This window comes from Hyla sarda, chromosome 2, assembly GCF_029499605.1.
Source record: "Hyla sarda isolate aHylSar1 chromosome 2, aHylSar1.hap1, whole genome shotgun sequence".
In the NCBI taxonomy this organism is placed as follows: domain Eukaryota; kingdom Metazoa; phylum Chordata; class Amphibia; order Anura; family Hylidae; genus Hyla; species Hyla sarda.
The window spans coordinates 44,756,359-44,764,045 of NC_079190.1; the positions used below are offsets into that span (position 1 = coordinate 44,756,359).

A 7,687-nucleotide genomic window follows, 5' to 3' on the forward strand; every position below is an offset into this window, starting at 1 on the left:
CAAATAAACCTGTACGCCCCTAAAAGACCAGGCCTGTTTTTTCAAATTGGGGATGTCTGTCATTATTAGAGAATAACTCTGGTAACGTTTTGCCAATCACGATAATTCTGACATTGTTTTTTTGTCACAAGTTGTCCTTCATGTACATAGTAAAAGTAAGCCGATATCATTTGTAGTTTTTTTTTACAACGCAAAAAATCATGAAATTTTTACAAAAAATCATGAAATTTTTACAAAAAATAATGATTTTTTGCTATTTTAACACTAATAGGTTGCATATATTTATACTTACTGACCAAATAGTTTATGAAACTTATACTTTCAGATGTCTACTTTATTTTGACAGCATTTTTTTTGTTTTTAATTAACATTTTAAATTAATTAGAAGCCTAACAATTTAACTTGAAATTTAGAAAATTTTGAAAATTTGAAAAGTACATTTTTTTTATGTGCTATGCATGGTTAGCAGAAATTTGAAGGTAGTAGAACATAGGAACACCCCCCAAATGACCCCATTTTAAAAACTAGACCCCTCAAGGTATTCGCTAGGGGGTACAGGGAGTATTTTAACACCATAGTTTTTTGGCAGGAATTATTACAAAGTCAGTGTTAAAAATTCAAAGTTTGCAATTTTTCACAAATGCATCATTTGGGGGGCATATTTTTTGTACATCACTTCTGATATTGCAAGAAATGCACCCTATATTTTATTAAGCTGCTCGGCCCGTGTTTGGAAATACCCCCAATTAGGCCATATTTGGTTCCTTGGCGGCGTGGTAGGACCCAGAAGGAGAGGAGCCCCTTTGGCTTTCAGGGCATCATTATATGAATAGTCCTCATTCATACTGCGTTTCTGCAGTATAGGTGTCCGTTGTCATGTCCAAAAAGTGATGCCAATGTATACTGTACCCGTCTCATTCAGAAATGAATGGAGCTGCTACAGTATACGTCAGCATCACTTTTTTAGACATGATGCTGACGGATACCTCTAACACTGCAGAAACGCAGTGTGAACGGGGCGCTGTGTAGGGTCACATAGAGCGCATCCACAGCATATTTCACACCGCGGATGCCCCCCAGCAGTCACAAGGGCGACATCACTGCTGTGGCTGGGTAGCTCAGTGTGTCCGCTCATGACTGCCGGCGGCGGAATGGACACACAAAGCTACCAAGCCGCAGCAGGGAGCTCATTATTGTGACTGTTGGCGGGCATCCGCAGCACGTAATATGTTGCGGATGTGTGCCGTGTGATCCTACACATCATACATTTTTATTTTTCATTATATTTAATAAATGTATTTTTATTTTATTTCTTTAAAAAAAATTTTACACTTTTTTTTACACTTTTTTTTAAATACTTAAAGGGGTACTCCGCCCCTAGACATCTTATCCCCTATCCAAAGGCACGTCCTGTCAGGCAATAACCAGGGCAGACCTGGGGGTCCTTGTAAAGACCCCCGGCTGCCCAGGTAAGCAGCAGCACCCTGCGATCGTTGCAGGGTGCTACAGGAGAGACAGAGGGAGCCCCCTCCCTCTGTCAAAACTCCTTACAGCTCGCGGTCGCTTCCGACCGCAGCTGGAAGGGTTAAACTGCCGGGACCGAAGTTTTCTTCAGTCCCGGCAGTGTGACAGGTCTCTGCCCGCCGGGGATTACACACAGCACCCCGCGATCACGCTGCGTGGTGCTGCAGGCGTGACAGAGGGAGCTCCCTCTCTCTGTCATAACACTTACAGCCCGCGGTCACTTCCGACCGCGGCTGTAAGGGTTAAACTGCCCGGAGCTACGTTTACTTCGCTCCCGGCAGTGCGGCAGGGTCCCGGCTGTGTGTTACAGCCGAATCCCTGCCGCGATCTAGTGGGTGCATTGTGCTGCACCCACGGGAACCAAGGACGGAACGGGCGCCAAACAGAACGTCTATACTCGTCCTTGGTCGTTATCAGGTTAAGCATTAATAACTCTGGGATGCTTTTACTTTTCATTCTGACTCCGAGATTGTTTTTTTTTGTGACATATTCTACTTTATGTTAGTGGTAAATTGTCGTCAATACTTGCATAATTTCTTGGTGAAAAATTCCAACATTTGATGAAAAAATTGAAAATTTTGAAACTTTTAAGCTCTCTGGTTGTAAGGAAAATAGACATCCCACAAGCCAGGAACACCAAGCACCAACATCCCAACGCACGTTTCGCGTATGGGCTTCGTCAGGGGGCTTCGTGTTCCTGGCTTGTGGGTATATGACAGGTAGTCTCTTTAGGTATTACTAATTTTGGGTCCCTATTTCTGTCTGTTATACTGCATTGCTGCTCCCTATGTTATACTGATGTATGTTAGATGTTATATCTATATTGTACTATATTAAGAGTTTGCAGCCGTGTCAGTTTTATATTGTATATGCTCTCGACTGAATACCTACATTACCCATACCAGATTCACTGGCACTTGTTGTCTCCTGCCTAAGGTTATCCTCTGCCTTTTAATCATTTTTAATTGTTTGTTTTATTTTGTCTAATAAAGATTGTCATACTTTTTGATATATTATTAGTATTGTGGGTCTCTTTGTTTTTGGCTATATATTGGTACCCCCGGGACCTACATACGGCGCTTAATGTTTGCCGTGTTGTTGTTTGGCTAAATCCCTCAAAGCACATAGCAAGGGGTCCAGTGAGCCTTAACACCCCACAGGTGATTGACGACTTTTCATTAAAGTCGGATGTGTAAATGAAAAATTTTTTGGTGAAATGGTTTATAGGAAGCCCCTATGGTGCAAAGAAAAACCCCACATGGCATTGATGACTTTTTGTTAAAGTCGGAAGTGTAAATTAAAAAAAAAAATTCTTCACTAAAATGCTGGTTTTTCCCCAAATTTGACATTTTTACAAGGGGTAATAGGAGAAAATGCCCCCCAAAATTTGTAACCCCATTTCTTCTGAGTATGGAAATACCTCACGTGTGGACGTCAAGTGCTCTGCTGGCGAACTACAATGCTCAGAAGAGGAGGAGCGCCATTGAGCTTTTGGAGAGAGAATTTGTTTGGAATGGAAGTCGGGGGGAATGTGCGTTTACAAATCCCCCCATGGTGCCAGAACAGTGGATGCCCCCCACATTTGACCCACTTTTGGAAACTACAACCCTCACAGAATTTAATAAGGGGTGCACTGAGCATTTACACCCCACTGGCGTTTGACAGATCTTTGGAACAGTGGGCTGTGCAAATGAAAATATAAATTTTTCATTTTCACGGACCACTGTTCCAAAAATCTGTCAGACATCTGTGGGATGTAAATGCTCACTGCACCCCTTATTAAATTCTGTGAGGGGTGTATTTTCCAAAATGGTGTCACATGGGCGGGGGGTCCATTGTTCTGGCACTATGGGGGCTTTGTAAACACAAGTGGCCTTCAATTCCGGACAAATTTTCTATCCAAAAGCCCAATGGTGCTCCTTCTCTTCTGAGCATTGTTGTTTGCCCGCAGAGCACTTTACATCCACACATGGCTTGTGTTCTTACTCAGAAGAACTGGGGTTACAAATTTTGGGGGGCTTTTTTCCTATTTTCCATTGTGAAATTAAAAAATTTAGGGTAACACCAGCATTTTAGTGAAATTTTTTTTTTTATTGTCTTCCCATCCAACTTTAACAAAATTCGTCAAACACTGCTGTAAAATTAGCCAACCCTGTGCATATAACCAATTTAGGCCTCAAATGTACATAGCGCTCTCTCACTCCTGAGCCTTGTTGGGCGTCCGCAGAGCATTTTACGCCCACATATGGGGTATTTGCATACTCAGGAGAAATTGCGTTTTTGGGGTCTTTTTTTTCCCTTTACTGCTTGTGAAAATGAAAAGTATGAGGCAAAACCAGCATGTTAGTGCAAATTTTTTTTACACTAACAGGCTGGTATAGACCTTAACTTTTCCTTTTCATAAGGGGTAAAAGGAGAAAAAGCCCCCCAAAATTTGTAACGCAATTTCTCCCGAGTACGTAAATACCCCATATGTGGGCCTAAACTGTTTCTTTGAAATACGACAGGGCTTCAAAGTGAGAGAGCACCATGAGCATTTGAGGACTATATTAGGGATTGCATAGAGGTGGACATAGGGTATTCTAGGCCAGTGATTCCCAAACAGGGTGCCTCCAGCTAAACTCCCAGCATGCCTGGACAGTCAGTGGCTGTCCGGAAATGCTGGGAATTGTTGTTTTGCAACAGCTGGAGGCTCCATTTTGGAAACACTGCCGTACGATACGTTTTTCATTTTTATTGGTGGGGACAGTGTAACGGGGTGTATATGTAGTGTTTTACCCTTTATTATGTGTTAGTGTAGTGTAGTGCAGTGTTTTTAGGGTACATTCGCACTAGCTGTTGCAAAACTACAACTCCCAGCATGCACTGGCAGTCTTTGAATGCTGGAAGTTGCATTTTTGCAACAGCTGGAGGTACGCAACTACAACTCTCAGCATGCCGAGACACCTGTTTGCTGTTTGGGCATGCTGGGATTTGCAGTTTTCCAACATCTGGAGGGCTACAGTTTCGAGACCACTGCACAGTAATCTCCAAGCTGTGGCCCCCCCAGATGTTTCAAAACTACAAATCACAGCATGCCCAGACAGCTAACTGCTGTGTGGGCATGCTGAGAGTTGTAGTTTTGCAAGATCTAGAGGGCCACAGTTTAGAGACCACTGCACAGTGATCTCCAAAATGTAGCCCTCTAGCTGTTGCGAAACTACAAATCCCAGCATGCCGAAACAGCAAACAGCTGTTTGGGCATGCTGGGAGTTGTAGTTATGCAACATCTGGAGGGCTACAGTTTAGAGACCACTGTATAGTGGTCTCAAACTGTAGCCCTCCAGATGTTGCTAGGCAACTATTTGCCGGCTTCCGTAGGATCCATGGAGCCTGCCGCACGTCATCGCCGCCGCCGAGGATCGGCGCTCGGGATCGCAGCCAAGGGTAAGTAACCTCTGGCGCCGACGGTTCCCCTTTACCGACAGTTCCCCTGCTCTGCCTGGACAACAGTGGGTGGGCAGAGTGGGGGGGAACCGAACGTTAATCCCCCGCCCCCAATCTGCTATTGGTCGATCGCTTCTGATTAACCAATAGCAGGGATAGGAGGGGTGGCACCCCTTCCACCTAACTCCTATCCCTTATTTTTCAGGTCACCGGGTCAGCGGAGACCTGTGTGACACGGAATCGTCGCAAATCGCCTGTGTGAATTCACCGGCGATTTGTGGCGATTGCTGACATGGGGTGGTCTGAGGACCCCCCTGGGCATTGGCACGGGATGCCTGCAGATAAATATCAGCAGTAATCCCGGTCCGGTCCACGCCCGGCACACGGGGGGTGATGGAAATTCCCACGGGCGTACAGGAACGCCCTCGGTCCTTAAGTACCAGGGAGCAAGGTCGTACCCATATGCCCGTGGTCCTTAAGGGGTTAATCATCTCCCTTTGTGCTGAGTGTGCTGAGCTCCTCTGTGTGAGGGAGAAATCTTCACCAATCAGAGCTATTTTTATATTACAAATACTGGCAGGGTGTCTAAAATACCAGCTGTGCTGATAAAATACCAGCCAGGTGGCAACCCTAAGTGTGTGACATGGTTGTAATAATTATTGGGGAGAGTTATCAAAACCCGTGAAGGGGAAAAGTTGATCAATTGCCCATACCAACCAATCAGATCGCTTCTTTCATTCTTAACAAGACCTCTGAAAAATAGAAGAAGTGATCTGATTGGTTGCTATGGGCAACTGGTCAACTTTTCCTCTCCACAGGTTTTGATCCCTAATTGTCTTCATATCTAGGATGAGAATCTTCTGACACAGTGAGTAGCCGACCATTTCTGGGCATAAGACATCAGAACTTGCTGGGTGCCCTACGGTTGCCTGGACAACTGTACCCCCAGCACCAGCCGCCTCTCACCTCATCACATGGCGCAGATCGGGCAGCAGTTTTGGACACTTCTGTCATCCACATTTTGATAACACTATTTTTCACACACACAAATAAAATAAATGAGTCGAACAAGTCAAAGAACAGTTTAAACAAAGGGGAACTTTATTTATTATTTATTGAAAAGTTTGTGTAGGGATTTTATGTAACCTCCATCACTCACAAAGAGCGGACAGTAACTAACTCAGGACAGGAAAAACCTCCAGAGGGGAGGAAACCTGTAGGGAATCCATGGCTACTGTACTGCCCTTCCTCTGGGCATACTAAAGGAGGTTACCTCTAGAATTTGGGCCAATGTGTCCGTGTATGTGCTGCCCCACAGCCTGGAAGGTGTGCATCTAAGATAGGAAAAGAAAAGAGAGATTAGTTACATGTTTATTATAGAAATGCACATGGAACTGGACAAAAAGATGTGATACTTACCAGTCACAGGCGGGTATGAATGTGTATTCCTAGGTTCCTACAGTTTAGGCCCCTCACTGATGACAATGGTGATGACATCACATGTGTGACCTCACGGGAGTTCTATTTGAGTCGTGCTGCTTTCTGATTGGCTGAAAATCAAAAAACCTTTTTAACATATTCTGCATGACATATCTCAGGGATTTATGGCAATTTTTATTAAAATGGCTCACTCCCTGTGGGTACATTATATTTGTTTCTCCTAACCAGACACTCAGTATTTGTAATATCATTTGGTGGCCCTAACAGCCTGGGCCCATAGGTTTCTTACACAGATCACTGCGGCTCTGGCAGGCTCAATAGGGGAGATTCATCGAGACCTGTCCAGAGAAAAAGTTGCAGAGTTGCCCGCAGCAACCAATCAGATCACTTCTTTCATTTTATAAAGGGCCTCTAAAAAATTAAAGAAGCGATCTGATTGGTTGTTATGGACAACTCAGCAACTTCTCCTCTGGACAGGTTTTGATAAATCTCTCCCAATGGGCAGCGCTGGCTGCTGGGACGTATGACGAGTGATGCACCTGACGTTGTGGTATGGAGCGGAAGGATATTATTCGTCGGACATCCCGGCAGCCAGTGCTGCTTATTGATTTAACCCCTTAAGGAACCGGCGTTTTTCGGTTTTTGCTCTTTCGTTTTTTCCTCCTTACCTTTAAAAAATCATAACTCTTTACATTTATTACTGTATTATGGCTTATTTTTTGTGCCACCAATTCTACTTTGTAATTATATCAGTCATTTTACCCAAAAATCTACGGCGAAACGGGAAAAAAAATCATTGTGCGACAAAATTGAAAAAATACAGCCATTTTGTAACTTTTGGGGGCTTCCATTTCTACGTAGTACAGTTTTCTTTATTCTGTAGGTCCATACGGTTAAAATGATACCCTACTTATATAGGTTGGATATTGTTGTACTTCAGAAAAAAAATCATAACTACATGCAGGAAAATTTATACGTTTTGACCCCTATAACTTTTTTATTTTCCTGTGTTCCGGGCGCTATGAGGGTTCATTTTTTATGCCTTGATCTGAAGTTTGTTTCGGTACCCTTTTTGCATTGATCTGACATTTTGATCACTTTTTATTCATCTTTTCATGATATAAAAAGTGACCAAAAATATACTATTTTGGACTTTTGCTATGCTATTTGGATTTTTTTTGCGCGTATGCCATTGACCGTGCGGTTTAATCAGCAGTATATTTTTTTAATTCGGACATTTCCACACGCGGCGATACCACATATGTTTACTTTTGTTTTCATTTACATTGTTTTTTTT

General features: G+C 43.4%; 1 long non-coding RNA gene across 1 annotated transcript; it reads right to left on the minus strand.

Annotated features, from left to right (window-relative positions):
• Positions 1 to 6,028: 6,028 nt before the first annotated feature.
• LOC130358431 (uncharacterized) lies at positions 6,029 to 6,714 on the minus strand. Its single transcript, XR_008889522.1, has 2 exons — positions 6,370 to 6,714; positions 6,029 to 6,284 (listed from the first exon to the last, which is right to left on the minus strand). It is a non-coding gene; the product is annotated as an uncharacterized LOC130358431 (long non-coding RNA).
• Between the last annotated feature and the right edge of the window lie 973 nt (positions 6,715 to 7,687).